At 39.3% G+C, this 26,761-nt stretch overlaps 1 protein-coding gene across 2 annotated transcripts in view; it reads left to right on the forward strand.

Annotated features, from left to right (window-relative positions):
• Window positions 1–26,761, forward strand: part of UBL3 (ubiquitin like 3) — a 48,567-nt gene that overhangs the window by 8,918 nt on the left and 12,888 nt on the right. The window contains exons 1-2 of one of the 2 annotated variants that reach the window (XM_043477724.1): window positions 5,084–5,087; window positions 11,335–11,345. The exons of the other annotated variant lie outside the window; for it this stretch is intronic. The gene's annotated coding sequence lies outside the window, so the exon portion shown is untranslated. Of the gene's footprint in view, window positions 1–5,083; window positions 5,088–11,334; window positions 11,346–26,761 lie in introns of those variants that run through there. 2 annotated transcript variants of the gene reach the window in all.

The raw sequence follows: 26,761 nt of genomic DNA on the forward strand, positions 1-26,761 counted from the left end.
AAAGAGTAGGACACGACTCAGCAGCGAGTAACACGCTTTTCTTACTCACTGCTTAAATTCAAGGGAATTTTCTTTAAACTTGTTGGAGCTTTGAGTCCTCTTGTATATATATTATACAATAGAATTTTTTTCCTATAAACTTACACTTTGAATTCAAAGACTGCTGCTGCTGCTGCTGCTAAGTCACTTCAGTCGTGTCCGACTCTGTGCGACCCCATAGATGGAAGCCCACCGGGCTCCCCCATCCCTGGGATTCTCCAGGCAAGAACACTGGAGTGGTTGCATTATATATGTGACAGACACATAGGTTGATTTAGTGCTTTCAGGGTGTTTTGTTTTTGTCTTCCTACTAATATCTGCTTATGTATGATGCAGATTCTCTGTTGATTGATTACAGCCTAGCAGCATTTTTTTTATGGTCTAAATAAAATATATACATGGGCAGTCTTCTATAACTAGGTTTTGAAAAGAAAATGTTCTTTCTGTTGAGGAAAATTATCTTAAGTTAGGCATTATATCGTATTTATGAACATAAATCAACATGGCAATTCATTATGTCTAGACAAAATGCTCTGTCAAGACAGATGTTTGATTTTGTTTACTCTTATAAAGTTAGTGTTTTTGCCATAGAAATGTTCCGGCTTTGTTCATTTAGTCATATATCATTAACAACTATCCATACAAATAAGTATAGAACCATGTTATAATTTTGAACTGATTCTGAGTGACGTACAAAAATTGTTTCGCTATTCCATATTCATAAAGCATTTAAAAGTTATTAAAAACAATGTTGTAATGCCTATCTTAGAGTATGTCTCTGTGCCTTGTCTGATTACTTTCTTAGGATAAAATTCTTAGGAATGTAGCGGCTGTATGTTTAGATATGTGCTAACAACTGGGGTGAGGTAGGGATACACATCTCACTAATTTTGAAGCATCCTTGATTTTCTGGATAAACCTAACTTTTTCATTATGAATTATCTTCTTAATATGCTACAATATATTTCATTTACATTGTTTTCAGTTTTGTTCATGAAAAAGATTGACTAGTGATTTTTAATTTCTTGTAAAGTCTTTGACACATTTAGCTATCAGGGTTATTCTGACTTCGTAAAATGACCTGAGAAATGTTTATTTTCTGAGTTTGTGAAAATTGATTTTATTGCATCCATAAATGTTTGGAGGAGTTCACTGGTGAAGGAATTTGGAGTTTTCGTTGGGGAGGGGGGTGGAGATTATTGATTCTGTTTCTTCAATTCATGTAGGACTATACATGTTTTCTATTACTTTTTTGTCAATTTGACAAGTTTTGCTTTTCAAGGTGTTTATCTATTTTCTAAATTTTCCAATGTGGCTTAAGTTTTTGTTTTGTTTTTTTTTTACAATATCTCTTTATTATCTTTTTGATGTTTGTAGTATTTGTAATGAAATGTGCTTTTAAAATCTGATTGTTGGTAATTTGTGCTGCTTCTTGCTCTATTGACTTTCACAGAGTCAATTTTCAGATTTCTTGTCTTGCAGGTCTTCTATTAATAACTAGTTTTGTTTGCCTGGAAGTGTGTTTATTTACCTTCATCTTTAAAGGGTCTCTTCCTTTAGCACCTTTAAGTTATTTTATAATTTCTGGCTCCCACTGTTTTTATTAAGTCAACTTGTGGTCTTACTATTTTTCCTTTGAAGTTAATGTGTTTTCTGTTTAACTTCTGTTGAACTTAATGTGTTTAGGCTATTTTCAAGATTTTATCTTTGTCTTTGGTTTTTAGCAGTTTTACTAACTATGTGCTTGTCCATAGCTATTATTGTATTCTTTATGCGTGGAATTTGTAGAGCATTTTGAGTCTATGGCTTGCTATTTTTGTCATTTTGTGAATTTTCTAAGCTGGAATTCTTTTTTAAATTTATTTTTTATTGAAATATAGTTGAATTAAAATGTGTTAATTACTGCTTTGTAGCAGAATGACTCAGTTATATTGATACATGTATATGCATTCTTTTTCATATTTTCCATTATGCTTTATCACAGAATATTGAATGTAATTCCCTATGCTATACAGTAGGAACTTGTTGTTTGTCCTTTCTATATATACCACTTTTCATCTGCTGATCTCTAACTCCTGATCCAAGCCTCTCCCACCCCTTTCCCCTTGACAACCGCTAGTCTAGTCTATGTGCTTGATTCTGTTTCTGTTTCATAGATGGGTTCATTTGTGGCATATCTTAGATTCCATATACTAATGGTATTAATACGGTATTTATCTTTCTCTTTCTGACTTCCTTCACTTAGTGTGAAAATCTCTAGTTGCATCCATGTTGCTGCAAATGGCATTATTTTGTTCTTTTTTGTGGCCCAATAGTATTCAATTGTATATATGTACCATATCTTCTTTATCCATTCATTTGTTGATCGACATTTCGGTTGTTTCCATGTCTTGGCTATTGTGAAAAGTGCTGCTGTGAACATTCTGTTCACTTCAGTTCCATTGCTCAGTCCTGTCCGACTCTTTGCGACCCCATGGACTGCAGCACACCAGGCCTCCCTGGCCATCACCAACTCCTGGAGTTTACTCAAACTCATGTCCACTGAGTCGGTGATGCCATCCAACCATCTCATCCTCTGTCATCCCCTTCTCCTCCCACCTTCAACCTTTCCCAGCATCAGGGTCTTTTCAAATGAGTCAGTTCTTCACATCAGGTGGCCAGAGTCTCAGCTTCAGAATCAGTCCTTCCAATGAATATTCTGGACTGATTTCCTTTAGGATGGACTGATTGGATTGTATGGTAATTTTATTTTTAGCTTTTTGAGAGACTTCAATAGTGTTTTCCACAGTGACTACACCAGCTTACACTCCCACCAGTTTACACTCCCACCCACAGTGTAGGAGGGTTCCTTTTTCTCCACACCCTCTCTGTAGGCTAGGGTTCTTCAAGTACTGTTTCTATTCAGTTCTTTCTTTCTGGGACTACAAATGCATGTGTGGTGGGTCATTTCAGTTTTCATTCTTTTTTCCCCCTCTGTGTATCTATTTCGATGTTTTTGCTGAACTGTCTTCAAGTTCACTTATCTTCTCTGTCCAGTATCCAGTTATACCCAATTATTAAGTTCTTAATTTCAGTTTTTGTATTTTCAGTCCTAAAACTTATACAGATTCAAATTCTCACGTTTTACCTATTTTTCTTGAGTATGTAAACATTGTTGCAGTGTTTCTGTCTGATAACTGTGATACTATCCCCATCATCCATGAGTCCATTTCTGTTGTCTAGCTTTTGATCATTTGATCCTTTTTCCCAATATGCCTGGTAATGTTTTAATAACATTGTGATGAAACATTATAGTGGGTCTGAATGATGTTATCTTTCTTCAGATAAAAAATACTAATATTCTCTGGCAGGTAGTTAGGTAAACATTGATCACTTTGATTCATTAGTGATTAATAAGAAATAAGCCTGAATTCAGGGTGATCAGGAAATTCAGATAGCCTTCTAACACATAGCTCTTCTGAGGTCTCATTTAAAAGTTTAAAGTGTTTACCAAGATTCTTCTTCCTTGGCAAGCCCTGAATTTTAAATATGATGAGGCTGATAAAAGCTCTGCTTAGCTTTTTTATCTTCTGCAACATCTTTTTGAGGAGCTTTTCTGCATTTCAGTCCATGTTGTTTATGATTCAGCACATTCCTGGAGGGCAAACACTGAGCAGGATGTTGGGCTCGTTCTTTGCTGCTGCTGCTGCTAAGTCGCTTCAGTCGTGTCCGACTCTGTGCGACCCCATAGACAGCAGCCCACCGGGCTCCCCCGTCCCTGGGATTCTCAAGGCAAGAACACTGGAGTGGGTTGCCATTTCCTTCGCAGTTCCTTTTTATCTGGGATCCTCAATCCTGGCTCCTCTGGTGTAGCACAAAAGTCCAGTTTCTGCCTTCCCATCCCAGCGGGACTGCCACAAGCTCCCGGCTCCTGTTCTGCCTGGCCTGGATGCCCTGTACTGGTAACTGGCAGATGCCTCAAGGGGAAAACAGGGGCCATCCGTGTGTGTCCCTTCTCTCGGCATGTGATGTCCTGGCTCTCTCGGTGGTTTTCTGTGTGCATTCAGATAGCTCAGTTTGTTTGTTTGGTATCTTATGTCACTTTTGTAGTTGCTTTCAGTGAGGACTTTGGTCTGATATTGCTCTTCCTCATGGCTTGACCTAATTGCCCTTTGTGTGCGTTAGTTCCCCTGCCTCCCTTTTGGCTCTAAGATTACCAAGTTTTTTTTTTCCCCTCTCTCTCTTCTATCCTGATAGTAGCTATGAGTAGCTAAAATTAATTCAGTACTTAACTGTGTTACTTACCATGGCACCATCAGCCAGGCAGTTGCTTAAGTCAGACATCTAGGAGTCATCTCTGATCTCTCCCTTTCCCTCATCCCCCAAATTCAATCCATCTCAAACTGCATCTGGAATCCATCAACTCCTGTTCTCCATGCCACCACCGCATTGCAAGTACCATTGCTCTTTCCTGGACACAGCATTAGTCTTGGAGCTAATTATTCTGCTTCTGTTTACGTTCCCCTGTGATGCATTTTCCAGAAATAGCGTAAGTGATTTTTGTGAGACATAAATTGGATCATCTTTCCTTCTGGAAAAAAAAAAAAAAATGGAAAACTTCAGCAGCTTTCCATTGAGGAATAAATTCCCATAGAATAAAATCACAGATCCTTAAAGTGGCCCTTCAGAGTCCTGCATCATCTGGCTCTTGCCTGTCTCTATAATCTTATCTCCTTTGACTTCCTATGCTTCAGTTATCCTGGGTCCTCTCAGACAGGTCACAGTCTCTTTCCCACACCTGGGCTGAGCCTGAAATCCTCCTCAGTGTCCTTCTGTACCCTACATCTGTGGGCAGTGCTGTCTTGCTTCCTGTCCTCAGAGGTACTCTTTCTGTTCACATCTAAAATTGAATTCCCTCATCTCTCCATTTCTGACTCAGAACCCCATGGGCTCCCTCTGTGGCACTTGTCACACTTAGTAATTCATTAGTTTGTCTTTAGATTTGTTTTAATTGTCAACAATTCTGTTAGGGTAGGTATATCTCTTTCATTGGCCACTGTGGCCAGTAAGTATGATGCCTTTTATATAGTAGGTTTTTCATAAGTATTTGTGGGCTTAAGAAGTAATTATATTGTAGGCACTGTGCTAAGCTAATGACTTGAAACAGACTTAATCCTAAAAAAAAAAAAAAAAAAAACCTCTCAGAACAAGCTTACCAGGTAGGTAGGTGCTCGTGTTAGCTGCATTTTACTGATGAGGAAGGTGAGAATTAATGATATTTTGTCACTTTCCCGAAGCCAGCCAGCTAGGTGGGCCCGTTTTGTGTTCTTGGATATTTTTGCATTTCTAACTTTTCACCATTTTAATGTTATATCATCTTCATTATATCTCAAAGCTAATGACTGTGATTATACTTATATTCTGGTATTTCAACTTTAGCTTCTTGCATTTGCTTAACATTTTAAAATAACCAAAATTTCAGAAAGGAAATTAGAAATTTGTAATGGAAGCTGAAGAAATATTAATAAGATTTAAATACTTGAAGTGGTGGATTTGCAGTGTAGCTACCAAGTATTATGAGTGGTTTTTCAAGCCATAAAATCTCTCTCATTATTTGTGATGAAATAGAAAGCCTGTGTTACTATTAAATGCATATATTTGATATATATAAAAACATATATTTGAAGAAAATGGTCTTTGAGCCTTTTGTACTTAAAGGACTATTACATAGATTTTTACCTTTAGCACTCAATGTAATCGATACAATTTCCATGTTAGCTATCACTGTACTTCCATGCTTACTTGTCTATGGGTAATAATCCTGCTCTGTTTCTTTCTTTTCGTTCTTTAGTTAATCAGTATGTATTTGTTGAGCATGTGCTTATGCCAGGCACATTTTTAGGCTCTGGTGTACAGCAGTGAGTGAGGGAGATAGACATTAAACACAATAAATAAGTAAAATACATAGTATGTGAGGTGGTGGTATTTTTTTCTCCAGGGAAGAATAAGGGAGAGGGTTTGGAGAGTGTTGAGGGAGAGTTGCTGTGTTGCCCAGTTTTACATAGGGTGATCAGGGGAGACCGTTGGGAAGGGGTCTGAGGGCATTGCGGGCCATCCAGTGTCTTGGGGGATCACATGCCAGGCAGTAGGATATGTCCTTGTTTGATTTCCTTGTTCCTTTTCAGTTTCTTTCACTGTCAGTCCTTCCCTTAAATTTTTGTGTTTCTCATGGTTTTTGTTCCCTGCCCTTCTGTGTCATCTGCGTGATGACACTCTAATTCCTCACTAATTGTGCAGCAAACATTTGTCGCCTGCCGGTGTGCCAGATAGACCCTGTCGGTAGTCGGAGCCAGTTAGTTTTCTCTGATGTCAGCACACACACACAGTGTCTTTTGAATGAATTTCCTGTTCTTTATCTCCACTGCATTCAGCCGTGTTTTCATCCAGATATCATCCCCCTTTATCCACCCCCCCCACTCCTGTTTATCTGCCTTTCACCCTTTCCCCAGGTTTGTCTTTTGAAAACACAGATCTCATTACAGAGATCTCGTTGTTTAGCTCTTCTACCTAATTATGGTTGGCCAGTCCACGCCCAGCTCTTTAGGTGGTGGCATTAAAGCTCTTGGCATCTGGGCTCCGATCCAGCCTCATCTGCTACAGTTGCCCGCTGTGTGTGCCCTGTGGGGGGCTATAATGAACTCTCTGCTGGCCCACAGACCCTCAGTCAACATTCCTGCTTCTCTCATCCTTGCTTAGCCTACCCTTTCTGCCTTGGGGCACCTCCCCCCTCCCTTCTTGCTTTATTTGCACTGAAGACTTGTGCTTCGTGGCAGTGTTAATTCCTTGGTAATGCCTTAACTACTTGGTCAGGAGCTTGGTCATTCTAAGTATAGCACATGCTAGGAGGTCCAAACCAAAGGGACAGTGGAGGCACAGCTGTTGCCCTGGGAAGGACCAAGGGGAAAAAGAGTGGCAGCACGGCCTTCTCCTTCCAGGGCTGCCAGCAAGTTGAAGCACCAAGTCCAGAGGGACAGAGCTAACACACTTCCTGTTCAGGTTTCAGCATCTCTGGTTCCAGTGAGCCCACAATTGCTAGGTAATGATGAGTCTCAGCGTTACCTGTTGTACCATCATAACAGCCAAGGAACAAGGTCCGGTCCACAGGAAACTAAGGTGAAAGGATTGCAGTTCCAGCTGATTAGTCTGGAGTTCCAAGAGCTGAGCTTCTCAGTCAGTCCTTCTCTCATCCACATTATTACCTCTACTCAGGCTATGGTTTTTCCAGTGGTCATGTATGGATGTGAGAGTTGGACTGTGAAGAAAGCTGAGCGCCGAAAAATTGATGCTTTTGGATTGTGGTGTTGGAGAAGACTCTTGAGAGTCCCTTGGACTGCAAGGAGATCCAGCCAGTCCATCCTGAAGGAAATAAAGTCCTGGGTGTTCATTGGAAGGACTGATGCTGAAGCTGAAACTCCAATACTTTGGCCACCTCATGCGAAGGGTTGACTCATTGGAAAAGGCCCTGATGCTGGGAGGGATTGGGGGCAGGAGGAGAAGGGGGCGACAGAGGATGAGATGGCTGGATGGCATCACCAACTCGATGGGCATGAGTTTGAGTAAACTCCGGGAGTTGGTGATGGACAGGGAGGCCTGGCGTGCTACGGTTCATGGGATTGCAAAGAGTCGGACACGACTGAGCGACTGAACTGAACTGAACTGAGCACTTGTCAGTATTTTTGTTTGTCCACTAGACAGACTGTGTACTCTCTGAGGGCAGAGAGAAGCTTTATCTTCCTCATCTCTCTATACCCCTGTTCCTATATAATAGGAACTATTATAATAGCACCGCACCTGTTGTATAGAGAATGCCAGGTGAGTGTTGAGCCAGCGCTGCAGCTTTGTCCAGTGGGACATTCTGCAGTGATCGTAATATTCTGTATTTGTGCTGTCCTGTAGAGTAGCCACTGGCTGCACGTGGCTGTTGAGCACTTGGAAAGTGGTGTGTGACTGAAGAACGGAATTTTAAATTTTATTTAATGAATTTAAATATGAATAGTTACAGGTGGTATTGGACAGTGTGGTTATATAGTTTACATAACTATCTCTCTCAAGTGCAGTTATATAGTTTACATAATTATTTCTCTCACTGGACCAAAGAGCTCTCTAAATTTTTTTTGGCTTGTATTTCAGATGGTCCCAAACTGCTCAGCTTTTGGTTTTACTTTTTGTAATTTTTGTTCTCTCACTGTCAGCATTTTTTGCTACTGTCATTGTGTACACTGTCATCACCTTTCTTTTAACTTTTTGGATTTTAGTCTACATGACATAGAAAGACATGTAATCAAGCTAATGGAGTTCTTTTAGAAAGAGCAAATGGTATAGGGGCCTGGAAGTCATCTTTGGCCTTTCCTAACGTGAAATAAGAATTAAGTAAGAATGTGGAATAGCCCTCAGAAAAGAAGAGAGAAGGCTAAAAATATAAATTAATGTGGGCATTAAATTGAAGAAAAAATACCTAAATGACATTAGATGAATTCACTAAGAGATGAGAGAGCAGCCCAAAAGTATATAGTGCCTCTAGTTAGAGGTAGCATAATTTTTTAAATGAGAAAAGGAACGAAGTTATGGTGAAAAATTGTTTTTTAAAGTTTGACTCTGAGGAAAGCCATCCAAGGAAAAACCTAAGCAAGAGTAGCAGTGGGCAACAGCAGAGATTGCAGGGGCGATTGGATAAGGACCAATTAAAGTTCATTTTGTGTAATTTGGTGAAGGTTGCATGGATTTTAACTCATTGTCAGATATTTTACTGTAGTCAAAACATTGTTTTCATTATAATTCATAGAGTTTTCTTCCATATTGAAGTGTTAGAAAAATTCAGCATGTCCACTTTTTTTTGAAGTCACTGCAGTTTTTCAGTTTCTGTGTCCATATCTACCTTTTCTTAACCTTCTCTGTCAAAATATTTTGCTTTGCTATTATATATAATCTGGACAAGCGTTAATAATACTTGCTTTCTGCTCTGAAGTTGATCCTTTTTAATCCTGCCCAGGTGAGTCTCTCTGTTACCTGGTGGGAGGGTTGTTGGTTCAGTAGCAGCCACTGAGTTTGTGCTTTGATGCAGGGTTTACTAAGAGGTGTTCCGTATTTAACTCTTCACACCCAGAGAAAGACAGGTTTACTAAGAGACTGAGACATCTAGCCTCTTGGTGGTTCTGTCAGATTCCCAGCTGGCCGAGGAAGCAGGCAGACAGCTCTTAGACTTCCCAGAGCCCTGCCTGCCTCACTCCTGTGGGATTTTGGACAGGCTGCCAATGAAGACAGAAAACTGGGAAAACATTCTCCCTAAATATCTATATTCTAAAGTGGAGATGGGCTCATTCTTAGGTTGTTTATACTACAGAGTGCAGATGTAAGCTTATTATTATTTTTTTATTTTTATGAGTCATATCTGAAATCTCAAGTAGAACCACTAGCTGTACACTGAAGTCTTCCTGGAATAGTTCAAGTGGCCATCTCAGTCTACTATGAAATCCCCGCACACATATACATACACCACGTCTTCTTTATCCATTCTTCTGGTGATAGACTTGCAGGTCATTTCTGTGTCTTGGCTATTGTGAATAGTGCTGCTGGGAACACTGGAGTGTACATTTTTGCTTTTTAAAATGCAGTCGTCATCTTTGGGGATTCTGTGGAGTCTAATATGGAGCACCAATGACTAGAAATACTTTGCTAATTTTAATTCAGTAGTTCCCCTAAAGTGAAAGCAAAACAAAAATTCACTTAAATCAGAGTACTTTATTTCAGTAGAGTCAAAGAAGGAGGAGTTTGAGTTTATTGAATAATATTTGAGATTTGTAGGAATGCTTAATATCTTTCTGATCTTACAAAAGATCTCAACTGTCTTTTTTTTTTTTTTTTTTTTAAAGCTTTTCCCTTCTCCAGCTAGTACTTTGTTTTATCCTGTTTCTAGGTTTGGAAGTATATACATAAAGATAATAATATCTATATATGTTTATGATTTTTTTTTAAATCCTTATACTTTAAAACCTTATACTTTTAATTTTATTTACTCTCCAGTCATCTGTCAAAAATAAGTAAAAATGAGTCTCTAACTGTACTTTACAAATTTTAAAGTACAAATAACTGTACTTCACAAAATGTACACTTTTTTTTTTTTGCTCTTCAGAAATCACATTTGTGTAAGGTTATTGACTTACTGAGTTAGGGCTCTGCTAGCTTATAAGCTATTTTATCTGCCACATGTATTCTACCGAGGTAGTGTATTCCAGTGATGGTATTAATTATATCAAAATTAAGAACATCAACACTATTTCTCAACAGTCCTAAAGGAGATCAGATTTCTAGATCTTCTAATTTAAGTAATTTAATAAGACTGTAGAGGACCAGTTGCAATCACCTGGCAACTATTTATAAAATACTCTTAATTTCATTTAAATTCCTTGAGAGGCACTGTTAATGATTCTATTTGGGGGATTTATGTGCAGTAAATTCATAACATGTATTTGTTTACAAAATCAGTATACAATACTAATATAAACTGGAAGTTTGAAGAGTTTTTATTATGGCCTTGTATTAGAGAAATACAGAGCAACTAAAAGTTTTTTTATTGGCGTACTAAACTTTGCTAACTGTGGAATACATATTCAATGAATAAAAGATACACAATAGAAAATGGTAGAAAATTCAACCAAAGAAATTAGCATGATCTTTTTGGAAAGGATTGACTCTCCAAGTTCAAGGTAAAATTTAATATCTGCAAAGCAATAATAACACCATCTCTTACTTAAGAGTTTTAAAGTTAGACTTTGGAGAAGGAATTGGTAACCCACTCCAGTATTCTCTCCTGGGAAATCCCATGGACAGAGGGACCTGGCAGGCTACAGTCAATGGAGTCGCAAAGAGTCGGACATGACTGAGCAACTAAACAGCAAAGTTAGACCTACCAAGAAACTTTGGCAGAATAGCTTCCTAAGCAATTTGTTTGGTTACCCAAGAACCATGACTACTGTGAAATGACATAGTATAGTTATAAATAATAAACACAAGTTCAGTCCTGATTTGTGTTACAGTTTTGTACCTCAGAGGTATTTTATTTTTCTCTGATGAACTTAGTGTAATAAATCAGATACTTCAAGTAATAGGTTTTTAAAAAACGCACAAGTAACATCAGATGTATTGGAACATTGCTTAGATTTCAGTCTTATTAACACAGTCCTTTTGGAACCTAGGTTGATTAGCCGCCTTGTGTAGTTTTTGTTGTTTTCAATGTAAATAGTTTATCCTAGTATTCAGTGTCCAGGCGGGCCCTATCCCAGGTGCTTCACACACATTCATTCAGTAGGATTTCCCTACAGTGCTATGAGCTAGGAATTATTAGCCCCATTTTACAAATAAGGAGACTGAAACATGAGAAATTAAGCAATATCTTGGTGACAGGTGGAACCAGGATTCAGATCCAGGTATTCTCTTTTCAGAGCCTATGCTATGAGTGTAACATCTCTGGAATTCTGGGAAAAGTGAAAGTGCAAGTTGCTCAGTCATGTCCGACTCTTTGCAACCCCATGGACTATACAATCCATGGAATTCTCCAGGTCAGAATACTGGAGTGGGTAACCTTTCCCTTCTCCAGGGGGTCTTCCCAACCCAGGGATCAAACCCAGCTCTCCTGCATTGCAGGTGGATTCTTTACCAGCTGAACCACAAGGGAAGCCCAAGAATACTGGAGTGGGTAGCCTATCCCTTCAGTGGATCTTCCCGACCCAGGAATCGAACTGGGGTCTCCTGCATTGCAGGTGGATTCTTTACCAACTGAGCTATCAGGGAATTCTGGGAAGGTATACTGTATTCTTCAGTACTACTGTGTGTATTAAAAATGAGCCAGTTCATTTTGTGGACACACAAAAAAGGCAGCATTTATTTAACAAATGAATAGCAAGCCAGGTAAAGGGTCATCTTTAATGTCTTTATTACACAGTTGAGTTTATTGTTTATATCATGGTTGTGACCTAGCATGTTGATTTGAACGGTGTCCATATCTGATTCCTTAAGTTGAAAGAACAAAGAGTGGAAGATAACTCAAGGAAAAAACAACTTGAATTTAATCTTTTTAAATTTCTAATACCATTTCAGATATAGGAACCATGAATGTAAAATAAACTAAGACTGCAAGGAATCTGGGAGTAGTGTGAACCTAGAATTCATTCTCTCTTAGTATAAAAAAGTCTTTGAGGACCTCTCAGGTTCTGCTTATCTCCAGTACATCTTTTCTGCAGGGTTGCTAACACACTACTCACTATCTTCATTAGAGAAGCTTCTTTCCAGAAAAGAAAATACCGTAAGTTAGGAGGAATTGTTTGGCGTATCCAAACAACATAAATCATTCTGTTAAGCTTTGTAGAATCTTCCACATTTCTAAGTGATTGACATTTTATCCTCACAGTTGTCTGTAGAAAAACGAGTGGGGAAAAGGGATTATTACCCTTGATTTATTCCCTGTGATGGAGATCTCCACTCCTTTAGTCAACCTTTAACATTAGTGAGTGTTGTTCATTAATTCTTTGTGGGAGGGTGGTCCTTGGATATCTTTCTAGATTGGTTCTCTCCAAATTGCTAATCAGATTCTCTTCTAACTTTCCTCTCCCTCTCTTTTTTTTAAATGGTGTCTTTTCTAGTGACAGGGCTTCCCTGATAGCTCAGCTGGTAAAGAATCCACCTGCAATGCAGGAGACCCCGGTTCAGTTTCTGGATCCGGAAGATCCACTGCAGAAGGGATAGGCTACTCACTCCAGTAATCTTGGGCTTCCTTAGTGGCTCAGATGGTAAAGAATCTGCCTGCAATGCGGAAGACCTGGGTTTGATCCCTGGGTTGGGAAGATCCCCTGGAGAAAGGAACAGCTACCCACTCCAGTCTTTTGACCTGAATAATTCCATGGACAGAGGAGCCTGGCAGGCTACAGTCCAAGGGGTCCCAAAGAGTTGGACATGACTAAACGCCTTTCGCTTTCAAACACTACAGTTATCTTTCTGGTGGAAAGAAGAGCACATTTTGTTTTATTTTGAAAAACTGCTCAGAAGAAAGAAATTTACATAATTTGCAATGCCCTACTAGTTTCATTAATTTATTATTATAAGTAAACTGATTATCTGGGATGGATTGGACAAAGTATATAGCTGCTTTATTAAGTATTCTGTCTGAATAGGTAGGTTAACTTTTCCAGATTTGTAACAGTTCTGTTATAACATCCTTCTTAGTTCATGGATTTGGTGGAATATTTTATTCCCTGGTGGCTGCATTCCTTGTAAACTCTATAACTGTTATGCCAAGACTTCTGATATAGATGCAACAAAACACCTTATTTAGTCTTTGACTTCCATCTTATGCTATGATAGTTTCTCATTTTCTGTCGCAGAGTTAAATGACCAGCTTTACAGTTTGACTCAACTTCTTTAGCTTACAACATTAAGAGTCCCTTAGGTGGGATTTTGTAAATACTTATTTTAAGTTTTATGAAAAATTTTAGACAGAAGTGGAGAGATAAGTATAATAAACCCCCATGTATCCACATTCCAGTTTCAACAATAATTAACTCATGGTCAGTTATGTTTACTTGCTCTTCCTGGATGATTTTGAAACAGATCATATTACATATGACATTTGATATGTATGAATGAAATATACATGATAATGACTTTTTAAAACAACCACAATAATCATTACGGCTTCAAAATTAGCAATAATTACCTAACATTATCAGCCTTACAGATACAAAGCATATAAAGACAAGTATTCATGCCACTTTTTAGTAGTTTTGAACTGAAGGTACTGAAAAATTTAATGTTTCAAAGGCTGTTTAATATTAAAGTGGTTTTTTTTGTCTTATGAACATTGAGACCTGAAGAAGGCATAGTGTAGCAACTTTCTTTTCTAATCCTGCTGTAGACAATATTCTTAGCATTCTCATCTTTTCTCTTACCTCTAAAAAGAAGTAGAAAATGTTCTCACTTTGCTGTCAGTATATACAAACTTAAACATTGACCACAGATTTTGAGCATAATTGCACTTATTCAGATTATATGAAGTAAGAATGTTTTCGATAAGTAACAATCTATCTTTGAAATCTAAAAAAATTGCCTAAAGATGTAAAAATAGTTCTTGGACAGAGAAATATATTTCAGGTGATTAATTGGCGTTAATGTGGGAAATTATTAGGTTGCTATCTTCCTTTTTTATTGCAAAGAAAAGGAAGAAAATTGTGCTTGTACCTCTGGTCAGTGACCTAAACAGTTTGTTCTCTTTTTCCTTTGCTCTGTAATAGGTTAGTAGTTATTTAAATAATTGATGTTAAGTGTCTCTGAATTCCTGTGGTTCACAGATACTATTAACCTTCTCTTCCTGACTGAAGAGGATGTATAGGATAGAATCTTTTTTCCTTTGTCTAAATTTAGAGTTCATCATGAATTAGAAAGTTTGTGAGTGTATCTGAACTGGAGGTAAAGTATGGCTATTTTCTTATTTTTTAGCTTTGTTTTGCTGCTGCCGCCTTTTTTTCCCCCCACTCTATGCAGTTAAGGGTGAATGGAGAGCTAAAAATAAACATTTGCAAACAGTTCAAGCTAGAAGTTATTTTTCTATAATCCTTGAGCTGAATAAAAGCAGAAGTTTAAAAACTTCTCTGAATTCGAGTTTCACTGGCATCCCTGGCTTACAGAGAAGGCATTTGGTTGCCATTCACCCAGCTACCTGCTCTTGTCTCAAAACCCTGACCTAGTTCTAGATCTGAGTAGGGATTGGCGCCATGTGCAAGTTTATCCGTACCTGTGGATTTGCACTTGAATATCGCTTTTAGCAAACTTGATGATCTTCTGTTGGCTGGAGATGTATTTTCTCCTGTGATTACTTTCTGCTTGAAGAGTTGGATCACAGGTTGACATTAAAATATCAAAAGCCTCTGGAAACCCTATCCTTTCTAATACATGTAAACAATTTTGTTTGTGGCCCTTTCCCTGTTCCTCCCCTGAGAGACCCAGTCTTTTATTACCATTACTGAGACTGTCCTTCTCAACACACACCCCACCCCCAAGGGTGGGGAGGGGACTGAAACACACATCGCAAGAGCAAGCCTGAACAACTTAAATCAGATTTTTAAAAATTCAGAGTTTCTGCTGCCTCTACAAATCTGTCAAACAGGAAATAGACCAAAACAGAGGAGCTGAAATTTATTTATTGTAATTTATACTTTTATTCTTAACATTATAGCATACCGAGCTGTTTAGTAGTAGCCTTTCTCCACATTGACATTCAGACTCTAAACTAGAAAATGCTCTTGTTCTTTTATTCTAGAAAGAATGAAGCAGACAAATTAAATTTATATATTCACCTTCTGCGTCTGATTTTAAAAACTGAAGTGGTTTAGCATTTTGCACTGTAGCTAGGAATTGAACAGTCCTCAGAACAAATTGTCTGGGGATAAAGAGGACGTGACATAGCAGCATTGCCATGGTGTTCTCTTGCCCTTGAGGATTGCTACGTGCCCCTAAGATAGTTTGTGTTCCATATCTTGATCAGGATGTAACACAGCATGGGATAGATAACCCCTAATTTACCTGTCTGTGTAGCGGTCTGTACAACAATAGGTTGCTGTTTCTATAGCAGTCTCTGCTGTGTAGAGTTTAGCTAAGACCAAGAAGATAACAATGAAGGCCTCCAAACAGCAAATTTTATAACCAAATTGATTTTGGTTATAAGATTTCCAGAGGTCAGCATCGATGGCATGTGAAAGTGAAGTCTCTCAGTCGTGTCCGACTCTTTGCGACCCCATGGACTGTAGCCTGCCGGGGTCCTCCATCTATGGGATTCTCCAGGCAAGAATACAGGAGTGGGCTGCCATTTCCTTCTCCAGGGGATCTTCCTGACCCAGGGATCGAACCCAGGTCTCCCGAATTGCAGGCAGATGCTTTAACCACTGAGCCACCAGGGAAGCTCTTATTTTAGACACAGTTTAAAACTGATTATCTCAGCCTGTAGCAAGAGAGAAGCTCTCTGGATAGCCACCACAAGCAACTTCTGTGATAAAATCTCCTTACTGTTAGTTGGATCTAAAAGTAAATTCCCTGAATTCTGTGATTATATTTCATAATTAGTTTCTTCAGTATCTTCAGTGCTTTAACTGAGGGGAAGAAGGAACTCTATACATAGTAACATAGTAACAGTAACATTGACATAAAGAATACTGATGAAATTGCAATATATTTATGGAGTGATTTTCATAAAGTTAACAAAATGCTTTCATTCCAAGTGTTTTATTTGATAGATTTCTTTCTTTCTTTTTTTTCTTTTTTTTTGGCTGCACCATGTGGCTTGTGGGATCTCAGTTCCCCAACCCAGGATTGAACCCACAGCCATGACAGTGAAAGTCTGGAATTCTAACCACTAGGCAACCATGGAACTCTAGATTATTTCCTCTAATTCAGAGAGTCTGCTGGCTTAAAAAAAAATCCTAAAAAGTGGCAGAATTCCTAACAATTCCTCCCATGGACGGAGGAGCCTGGTAGGCTGCAGTCCATGGGGTCGCTAAGAGTAGGACACGACTGAGTGACTTCACTTTCACTTTTCACTTTCATGCATTGGAAAAGGAAATGGCAACCCACTCCAGTATTCTTGCCTGGAGAATCCCAGGGACTGGGGAGCCTGGTGGGCTGCGGTCTGTGGGGTCACACAGAGTTGGACACGACTGAAGTGACTTAGCAACAGCAGCAGCAGCATCCTGAAAGTTTGGGGGGAAATGTCCCTGAGCATCTACCTAATAGATCCTAAAGGCATCGTTGTTGATAAACGATATTTATAATGGCGCCCTGCAGAGACTGGTTACTTGATATATATTGAAAGACGCTAAGCTTATCTCCCCTAGACATGTATGGATCATGCAGCTGTTCACAAGTTGGTCTCAGAAAATAAAGTTAAGAAAGAACTACATGGGTTTCCCCTATTGCCTTAAGATAGTTTTCCAGACGTCTTCCACTGAGTGCTTCTCTCTGTGGGTTGGAATCTTTTAATCAGCCTGTGAATGATAAAGCCAGTTGTTTGCCCTGGTATGGAACTCATCTAGTAACTTAGATCTCTGTGCAATTCAGGAAGCACAACTTCCTGAGAATTTCCACAAAATGCCAGTAATGTCATCTGAATTTTTGTTTTTTGGTTCTGAGTTGAGAAGGTAGTACATATTTGGGGATTAAATAGTATTCAGAAAACTGAGAATAAAATGAAGATGTTTTTTGGCTTTGCAGTGGGTTAAATGTATTCCTTGGTTTCTGGGGCTCCCAAATTTATTCAGGAAATTTCTAACATGGTAAAGTAATTTTAACATTAATAGCCTTGATTCCTTTGATCCATGGCAGATTGGCAGTTCATGATGATTTCTCAAAGTGTGTGCATTTATGGCTCTGTAGCGTCCAAATGAGAGGATCTCAGGAGTTTGAAGCAGGTGTATTTAAGAGGTCCTTCCCGTCATCCACTTTCCACCAGGTGAACTCCCTGACCTCTCGGTGTAGGATAGAGCCTTTCTGGGATGCTGTGTTCGGCCCTGTAAGTCTGTGTTGGTGTTTATTGGCTCTGTGTGCCTGATGGATGACACAGGGTTTCCGCTGTAGTGCTGAGTTACACCGGATTGACATTTCAGTTGCTGTTTTGTTTTGCCCAGGGTTGCGTCAGTTCATGTAGTTTGGGAACTAATAGTAATATTTTTAAAATATTTATTTACTCAACATTAATTAATGGAAGGATAGACTAATTTAATTTTTACACCATTTCCATATTGAAACAAATAGAATTTTGTAAGGGTCAGTTTTAAAAAAGCAGGGTCAATTTTGTATAAAGAATTAGGCAGAACATTTCCCAGGTTTTGGGTGTTTTAATTCATAATTTTTCTAAAGCAAGAATGAATTAGTCACTCAGCCATGTCTGACTCTTTGCAACTCCGTGGACTGTAGCCCGCCAGGCTTCTCTGTCCATGGGGTTTCCCAGGCAAGAGTACTGGAGTGGGTTGCTATTTCCATCTCCAGGGAATCTTCCCAACCTAGGGCTCAAACCCGAATTGGCTGCATTGGCAGGTGGATTCTTTACCACTGGGCCGCCTGGGACAGTCTTCCATGTACCTCATTGGTCAGAACTAGATACATGGCCACTCCTAGTTGCAGTGAAGTTTGCTACAGTTCTGATGTCCTTTTGTATTAAAGGTTGCTTCTTACACTCTATGAGGAAGGAAAGAAATGAACGTCGTATGAACCTGTTAGCATTGTGTTTAACTGTTAACATCATTGCAGAACTGTACTTAGTGGCATTAAAAAAGTGAGGGGTTTACATGCTTCCTGCAGCAAGAAATCTGGATGGTGACCGTTTAGGGTTAGTACAGTGGCCTGATGCTGATCTCAAGGGACCAGGCTCCTCCTGTCTCTCTGCTCTTCTCTCCTTAGCCTGTGGATTTCTGTCCGGTGGTCTAAAGGTAACTCCAGACATCACATTATGCTCCAGGTGGTGAAAAGATGGAAAGGCAAGAGGCTTTTCCTGAGCAGTGCTTTATTTGAGAAGGGCCTTCCTCCCCAAGTACTGTAACCTCTGTCCCACTGACCTGGAGTTGTCAAGGGCCTGGGCATACGTGGTGCTGGAGATTTGAGTAGCCCTTTCAGGCCCTGATTGTAGAGGCTAGAAATTCATCAGTCTTGGTGGTGAGGGAAAACAGCACCAGCGCAGGAGCCAGCCTTTCAGACAGAGGAGCTTTGTGTCCCTGTGTCCTTTGTACAGCTCCTTTTCCTGTGTCGAGAGCGAGTTCATCCTGGTTTGTATTATAAGCAATGTTAGTTCAAATAAGGTAAATCATGTTCTTTAATTGAATTTAAAAACATCCAATTCCTATGTAGGAAACTCATTTTTAGAGGAAAAAATGGCTGTATTTTCACTTAGTGGGAAATTAAGTAGTCATTAAATATTTACAAAGGTTGTGCACAGAATGGGCTGCATGCCCCGGAACTATTCTAGGTCATTAGTGATCTCTAGGATATAAATCCAGGAAATGCTTTTCTGTCTTCACGGTACTTGGCCTCTCAGCAGAGAGCATCTGGTCTTCCTTTACACACTTTCTTCTCTCGGTTTCCGGGACCCCACATGCATCGCTTTTTTGTGTTGTCTCCTCAGCTACCCCCTCTCAGTTTCTTTTGCCAGCTCTCTCTGATTTGCTTTGAAAGTGTTAGCTTTCTTCAGGGGTCAGTCTGGGCTGTCATCTCATCAGCCGCTTTATCCCTACAGCAGTCAAGGTGATCTTCAGTGGCATTTGAATTATGAGCCTCGCTGTTTAAAACTTTTAAATGGCTTCACAGTTCACTGTGAACACTCAGACGCCTCCCAGGTTGTGTGAGAGGATCTAGCCCCTGCGAGCTCTTCAGCTGCATTTGTGCCACCCTTCCTCAGTCGCTAGTCTGCCCCTGCACTTTTCAGGTTCTTCCTTTTGTTCCTTGAAGTCTTCTTAAGCGCTGGAGTGTCCAGCGCCCAGCTTACTGCCTGGAGTGTCCTGCTGCCCACTCTTGGCATCCCTGGGTCCTGTTTTAGGTCCTCAGCGAGGCCTTCAGTGAAGTCCCCCTGAAGCTGCCTGTTCCAGAGTCTTGGTTGTTTCATGGCACCTCCTCACAGGTGATCTTTGGTTCTTTTGCTTCTTTACATACCCAGTTTGTGTGTAGTAGGTACTAATTATTTTTTTGGCTGAATGCATGGTTAATATCATGGAGAGATTCTTAACATTATTTTGAGAAAAAGAAAGATTCTGTTGAGCATGATCATACTGTGTAAAAAATGTTTATAGTCCTATGGTGGGAATCTGTTTTTTAAAATTAGCTTCTAATGGCAAAGGAAAACTTAACTCCTGTAACTTGCAGTTTTACATCTGAATGGAACTCTCGAGATCATTGAATACAATCACTTCCTCCCTAATCGGGGAACTTGGATAATAATATGCTATTTTTTGTTTTTACAGAAAGTTTTAGAGTTAACAATACTTTCACATACGGTCTCATTTGAGCTTTAAAGTAGATTCTGAGTAGTTAGGGTATTCTCTGTATGTAAGCCCTCGTCTAGCCACCAGGCACGTGACCTTGGGTGGGTGAGAAAATGAGGGTGGTGTGAGTATCCAGAGACTGTATATAAATTTTTGTGAACCCTGCAGTTTGAAACATGTTGGTGGTAGTGGTGTTACAACTAACAAACCTAGCTCCCAGAGCAGTGATGTGCTACCACGGTGTCCGGGATGTCACAGCTGGTGAGCGGTCGGGCTGATACCAAACTCCCGCTGTGTAGTCAATTGGAGAAATCTCCCTCGGGCAAGATGTTTAACCTCAGTTAAGCCTCAGTTTGCTCATCTGGAAAATAAAGATACTATCTGCTTTATACAACAGTAGTTAGCACAGTTTCTCACACACGCTAAGTAGTCAGTAAATCTTTTTGTTGTTACCACCACCAGTAACATCAAGCACAACAAAAACGACCAGAATGGTAGTTTGATGAGTAGTTTGAGTCTTACAGAGTTTTGAATTCTTTGCTAAATTCTCATTTGAGAAGTAATTCACGTATACAGGTGTGTTGTATAATAGCTGTGCTGCAGCATAGCAAGACTGCTTAGAAGTTTTTGTTTTCCACATATTTTCTAATTGTACATGCTCGGGCTAACTTATTCAGATTTAAATCCCCAAAATAATAGCAGTTTAAAGACTGCAAAGTGTGTAGGGCGACTGCAGACATTCAGAGGGCTTTGAAACTTTGGAATAAGGATTGTTAGTAAGCACTCGGACTGTCAGCTTACCTCTTCAGTGTTGCTGTGGCTTCTTAGAGACAGCGTCCTGATCATGGTCTCTTTCTCTTCCTCGCTAATGGCCCCCTGATGATTTTATTGACGCACTTTAGGGAGCATGATTAGTTGGTTCAGTACTTGTAGCATGCCTTCATTAGGATGTTTAATACGTAATGCTGCCACAGATACCTAATCTGTAAAAAAAAAAAAAAAACTGGCTGATGGTGGGAGGAAGTAGAAGGAAGTAAAGACAGAAGGAATCCAAAGAAAGAAAAGTGAAAGTTGCTCAGTTGTATCCAGCTCTTTGCAACCTCATGGACTATACAGTCCTTGGAATTCTCCAGGCCAGAATACTGGAGTGGGTAGCCTTTCCCTTCTCCAGGGGATCTTTCCAACCCAGGTCTCCTGCATTATAGGCAGATTCTTTACCAGCTGAGCCACAAGGGAGGCCCATGAACACTGGAGTGGGTAGCCTGTCCCTTCTCCAGAGGATCTTCTGACTCAGGAATTGAACCAGGGCCTCCTGCAATCCAAGGCTGTGATTTCTGCCCTTGAGGAGTTTACAATCTCCTTGAAGCCATCTGCTGCTATTGCATTTGCTTTCTGTATTGTAATGCTAAATGTTTTGATGCTGCTGGATTTATATTCAGTAACAACTTCAGTAACACACAGGTCTTGTGTTTTTCTAAATGAATAGCCTTGATGCATTCACCCCTAATGAGGGGCATTCCGTGATTATGTTAATAAATGATAGACATTCTCAGCTCAGGTGGCATATCCTGCATAGATGCAGACTTTTGTGCTGTCTTCTACTGGCAGTTGTACTGGACATTATATACTGATGTAGACGCATTTATCATGTTTGCCTTTTTCATTTTCTGCTCGTTTCGTGGAGTTTCGCGGCAAAGTAATTTGCCACACTGAAGTAAAATCATTTATTGTGACTTTAAAATTTAATAAATAATAAGTAATAAAGCAATTATATCCAAGTAAGAATTCACGAGTGTTCCAGAGATGTCCAGTTATAAATGAGAACCTCAATGTCAGGAGCACATGAGGTCATGGCTCTCTGGGGCACCACTGAGTGACGGGATCCCTAGTCACAGGTCGACGCGAGCCGTCTGCGAGCTGAATAAGCTTGCGGATTCAGGCGGCCGAGACAATCGCCGTCTTCATGGCTGCCCAGAATGAGTTCTTCTTGGACAGGAGAGCTGGCTATCACTTTTGAATAATCAGTTGACTGAGAAACATATTGTAAAGAATAGGATGATTTTTTAAATGCCTTGCTCTTTTTTTCCCTCGTCAGGGCAACTGTTTTTGTTTTATCACTGTGGTCTGTTGCAGGGCTTGTGTTCCCTGATAATTTTACTTGGGAATTTAAGCTAGAGGACTCTTTGACCTCTCCTTTACCTATATTTCTGAGTAGGTGTTTCTACAATTAAAAAATAAGGAATCCCATTGAGTTTTTACCGCTACAGATTTAATAGTTCATGTACATTAGAATCTACATCATTTTCATCATTTTAAGTGTTAAAAAGAAGGTAAAGATCCCATAGTTTTAATCCATTTAGTAAATCTCAGTGTACCTTAGTTTATGAGTACATAATACAAGTAAATTCAGAGACAAGAATCCAGGTGTATTTTCTTAGAAGTTAAAATCTGTTTTCATAATGCCTTACAATAACTTCTTCACAAAGAATGCCTCACAAAACTTCTTCATTCCAATAAAAAAAGTAGGAATGCTTTCTTGGCTTCTTCAGTTATATTTTGAAATTCTCCTTCTGCTCTTTGTTTGAAAATATAGTTTATCACTTCATCCAGGGTGACTAGGCACAGGAGAATTTTTTTATGCCATCCCTTCTCAAACATGTGAGCCCAGGGTGTGTGTGGATTGGAGTTGGGCACTGAGCATTTCGGCCAGAAGGAACAGCCTGGATACAGGCCTTGAGGCAAAGAACTTGGCAGCTTGAGGCACTGAAAGAGGGTCCCTGTGATTGGGGCATGGTGGGGGCAAGAGTGGTCGGGGTGACAGAGGATAATCATGGAGACCTTGCTGAGGAGTTTGCCTGGGCCACTGGTCTCTTGAGCATGGTGGCACACAGCAGGTATTGCTGGTGGTGGTGGTGGTCTGGGTTCAGCTCTCAGCTTCCCTCTTGCTGACATCTCTCCTGTCATTCCCAGGACTCTAGATGTGGGTGGTAGCGTCAGAGTCCGCTAGGCTGAGTACTAAAGTACTCAGGGAGCATGGGTAGTAGCAGTTTTACTTCTGGCCACTGTTCATACATGCCCTACCCTGGAATTTCCAACTCACAAAAGGTTCTCCTCTCTTTTCTCTTTTATATTCATTTGGCAGATACTTGTTGAGCCCTTTGTAGCCACCCCCTCCTCCACAATCAGTTGTTTGTATGTCTCCTAGCTTCCAGGGTATGAAATCTCCAGAAGTTTCATGTTAAATATTTTGTAATCAGGCACCAAGTGCAGATCTGTTTCAGAAAATGTCTGAATAAGTGAAAAACTAAAAGAAAGCTTATGAATATGTAATCATCATCTCTAAGCACTGCAGTTATTTGAATAATTTGTCTTTAATCAGTCCTGTGTAGAAACGTGAACATGTTCCTCCTTCGTTCCATTTTTCTTTAACATGCAGTTAACAGAAATTCAAAACATGCCATTTAAGTCCATAGTTCTAGGGAAAAAAATACGCTTATCTATTTTCAGCCTCATACCTTAAGTCACTGATGGTTTATATTTTTCCTCTAGATCAAGCGGCTATTTTGATACAGGATTATTTTTTAAAAAGCACTGTTCACCTTCAGGTGAAAATAAGAAAGATAAATAAAGACAAACATATAATACCATATACATTTTTAGCAAGTCAAGCTCTTAATTTTTTAAAATAATCTTTTTGAGATAATTATGTATTTACATGGGATAGTAAGAAATAGTACAGGGAAATCCCATACACCCTTCACCTAGTTTTCCCTAATGATAGCTAGCATCTTATAACTAGTTCAGTAGCTTCAGGGAGTGGACGCTGATAAAATCCACAGGCTTTATTCGGAGCTCTCCAATTTCGCATGCTTTCATTAGTGTCTGTGCGTATGTAGTTCTGTGCAGATTCACAGGCTGCTTACCCAGCAGCACACGTTTTGGTTCCACCCCGAGGATCCCTACACGTCCCTTTATAGACACAGCCACTGTCTCCCTTCCCCTCTTCCTAGAACCCGGCCACCACTCTTCTCCATCTCTAATTTAGTAATTTCAAAAATATTGTATAAATGGAATCATATATACGGTGTCATCTTTTGAATTGACTTTTTTTTTTTTAACTCAATATAATCCCCTTGAGATAAATTGAGAACTTTTTAAAAGTGATTTGCAAAGAAAGTCTAACCTCTTTCCCACTGGCCACTTACCTGTCCTTTAGCAAAAACAGGCAGGAATGAGCCCCACAAAGGCACAGGCAGAGGCCTCCCCTCTGTGCCCCAGGACTCACTCTGCTCCTCAGAGACTCTTGGAGAAGTCAGGAGTTCCCCTTTTGATCAGTGTGTTGATCTCTGTGAAAAACAGTCATATTTCTTTCAGAGGGCATGGTCCATCTCCATAATCTGTTTTATTTCCAAAGGCTGTTCCAGTTAATCCCGTCTTCCATTCCCCCTCTTTCTTTCCTCTTAATTTTTTTCCATCCTGACCTACTCAGAACAAATGGTTGAGTGAATTAAGCTGTAGATAAGTTTTCTCCAAATTGTTATAATCCAACAAATAGGAATCGCAATCAGTTTGACCGAAAATCTTAAAAAGAACAAACAAACTTGAAATTACATGCATGAAAGAGCTTCTTTTGTTTCCATTGTCTTTACAGGAAATGATCCTGGTAGTTCTGCTTCACTGATAGTCTTGTCTTGATTTGTTTTGCCTCCAAAGTAATTATAAAATGTATATCATTCATTTGGATGGTCTAAGTGCCATCCCCTGGGTATGTTATTCCGTGATAAGAACTCCATCTCCTACCAAGTCATTCAGAGTCCTGATGAACAGTTTTGTTTTTAGATGAGTATGTATATGAGTATATCACATTTTAAGCTATAAATAAGAGTGTTGTTTGTAACCCACTGTTGATGTGTTGAGAATCCCAGTACCTCACAAGCAGAGGTATTTTTAAGGTATTTTATAGATTGACTTACCTTGGCTTCAAAGAAGAAAAAAGGTCTTTCATTAAAAAGTATTCAAATAATTAATACTTAATCTTTCTAAAGAAACTAGCTCACATTTGTAGAAACTGCTATATGTTTTACTGAGAGGAGCTGTAATTAACATTTAATCTGAATAAGCATGATAGATTCTACCTATACTGTGCTTGCTTAGTTGCTCAGTGGTATTCGACTCTTTGCGACCCTGTGGACTGTAGCCCACCAGGCTCCTCTGTCCATGGGAGTTTTCAGGCAAGAACACTGGAGTGGGTTGCCATTTTCTTCTCCAGAGGATCTTCCTGACCCAGGGATGAAACCTACATCTCCTTTGTCTCCTGCATTGCCCTCTTTACCCACTGAGGAAATCCTAACTATACTATAAGAACAATTAACTACTGACCAACCCATGTAGCTAGATGTTTGGATGATTGCTTCAAGATTTACTCGACTTTTTTTTCTCAATTTGTAGCTCAAAGCCACTTTCAAACTGTACCATGAATTATAAACTTAATTTCTGTGGCCATCCAGGTATAAGTGTATAAAGCAGACCAGCATGAGTAAATTGAGAGGTTATGTGTCAAACTGAAAAGTTCATATCCACCTGTAAACATTTAAAACAAAAATTAACTGTGTCAGACACATCTACAGGCCAAAAGTTTTCAACATTCTGATCATCTTGATAAACATAAATTTGTTAAACCGTTGATTTTGAAATGTGAAAGAGTTTATTAGTGACAGTGATTGTATCAGGTTTAAAATAGGAAAAGCCAAGAACTTTGCAGCATGAATGCAGTTAGCATTATGTATTTATGAGGTGAGGTGTGTGTATTGTTTCTTGTTTAATGCATTGTGGATGTCTTTCCACATCAAATCATATAGGTCTGTATCTCATGTCATTTAATGATTGTAGGAAGCTTCCATGATAAGGATGCACTATCATTTATTTTTCCATTTTCTTGCTGATGGATATTAGGGAAAATCTAAAGTATGTGTCAGTGTAACCTTTGCGGAAAATAATGGTTAAGTCCTCTTCTCCTATTTTCTTCATTATTTTAAAATATTATAACTTGAATAAAAGCTCAGTAGAAATTAATTTTTAACTTCAAAGTTGATCCCAGGAAATAGTAGGTTCCTATTATTTACATAACTCTTCGGAAGCCTGAATTTAATTATATTTCTTTCTGATTGAAGCAGCCATGTGGCTGACCCATTTTGAAGGGCATAATTTCTTGGGCATTAATGGCTGAAGTGCCCTTCCACAGTAGTTTGAAGCTATTAAAAGATTCCTTGTAAGTTCAGAGCAAATAGATATTTACCCATATTCACACCTACAGAGACAGTGTTGAATAGTTATGTGTGTGTGAGAACTAAAATTCACACTGTCTTGTGTAGACATTAGGCTCCGTGCTTTAGCAGTCACTCGTTACTTACTTGTTGTGGGAAAGAAAGAAGGTGGTGCTTTCTTACAGCTGAATCATTATTGTAAACTCTTCCTTAAATTTTATTCTGATGGAACTTACAGTTCCTGGATCAAATTACTTCTTGCCAACAGTGTTGTTTCATCAGACCTCTTCCTGTAGTAAGTTCTTTGGTATAATTTCATTTTAGTTAGGAAAGGCAGCAAAAATTCTCACAGGTCATATCGAAAAGGCTTTTCACCTGAGATGTAGACTTCTTTTTCTTTTATCTTTTGAAATACTT

Source organism: Cervus canadensis, chromosome 9 (genome assembly GCF_019320065.1).
Source record: "Cervus canadensis isolate Bull #8, Minnesota chromosome 9, ASM1932006v1, whole genome shotgun sequence".
NCBI lineage: Eukaryota > Metazoa > Chordata > Mammalia > Artiodactyla > Cervidae > Cervus > Cervus canadensis.